At 36.5% G+C, this 1333-nt stretch overlaps 1 non-coding gene across 1 annotated transcript; it reads right to left on the bottom strand.

The window, feature by feature from the left end:
• Positions 1-912: 912 nt before the first annotated feature.
• On the bottom strand, positions 913-997 carry MIR12362 (microRNA mir-12362). The gene has a single exon (NR_162923.1). It is a non-coding gene; the product is annotated as a microRNA mir-12362 (primary transcript).
• Positions 998-1333: the final 336 nt, after the last annotated feature.

The raw sequence follows: 1333 nt of genomic DNA, 5'->3' as shown, positions 1-1333 counted from the left end.
GGATAAGCTGCCTGAAGGGTCTTCATTCACCTAAGAACTTGAAAAAATAAATGCAAAATGGTAGTTGACCCAGACACAGGCTCAGGATTGCCTACTCAAAATATATGAAGATATGACAGTCACTTTCATGAGCTCACAACTGGGCTGTGGGGAAGGATGAGTCACCTCTACCCTTCCTAACTCTTGGTATCCAACAGAAAATCATCTTATTTTTCATCAGAGTAAAATGGAGGGGTTATGGTGTATACTATATCCTTTTCTATCTCCATGGTGTTATTTCCTCTGCTTCCACAGAAAATAAAAGGGACTGCACCATCTCTTAGTGGAAGCCCTTGCAAATGATTGGAAGAAAGCCTCCTCCATTTTAAAATTTTCACATAGTTATCCAAAATGTAGAATGGGAGCATTGACAATTCTCTATAGAGAAAGATAGCCTCCCTGATACACCATCATTTTTATAAGGGAAAAATGTTCCTATACTTAGCAGGAAAAAGGAAATGATCAGAAAGAGGAAAAAGACACACTTTTTTATGATTGTCCTGAAAATGAAAACTTTAGTTGTAGTAATCAAATGAGAGAATATACTAATTGGCAGTGTCTGCTCTTAAACCTAGTTTATCTTATTCCAAATAAAAACAACATGGTTAACCACTGATGTTGAGAGCTGGAAGAACCCTTAAAGGTAATTTAATTCAATTTTTAAATTTAATATGTGAAGTATTTGGGTCCCAGAGAGGAAAAGGAAGGTGTCCAAGATCATACAGCTAGTACATGGCATAGCTAGAATCATAGCCAAGTTTTTGTTTCATTTCATTTTCTATGTTTCTTCTGAATCTCTTTTCCTTCCAACAGATGATGAATAATTTCAAGGGAAAAAATCATGAAGCCTTTGAGATGAAGGGGCAGTTAAATGGCTATTGACTGAAGGAAGATTTGAACAATAGAGTTCTGGGATGGGAATCAGGAAGCCCTGAGTTCAAATCTTCCTTCAGTCAATAGCCATTTAACACTGGGCAAGTCACTCATTTGTCTGTCTCAGTTTCCATGACTATAAAATTATGATAACAGCACCTATGTTTTAGAATTGTTAATAACTGTAAAGGGTTTAACACAGTGACTGCCGCACTGTAGATGATTACTAAATGCTTATGTTTTTTCTTCCTCTACTAAATGAACAACAACATGATGTAAAAGAGATTTCCATAAACATAAGAAAGAACAGATGGAGCAGAAGCAGAAAGCTATCACAGTAGGATGAACACTATTACTATGGGGGTACTTGAGGTACAATGGCTGTTTCTTCTCTATTCTCTTGCTGTCCGTAGTATGAACA

Source organism: Monodelphis domestica, chromosome 6 (assembly GCF_027887165.1).
Source record: "Monodelphis domestica isolate mMonDom1 chromosome 6, mMonDom1.pri, whole genome shotgun sequence".
Lineage (NCBI taxonomy): Eukaryota > Metazoa > Chordata > Mammalia > Didelphimorphia > Didelphidae > Monodelphis > Monodelphis domestica.
Note: the sequence above shows the minus strand (reverse complement) of the source record. Positions and strands in the feature narration are given on the sequence as shown.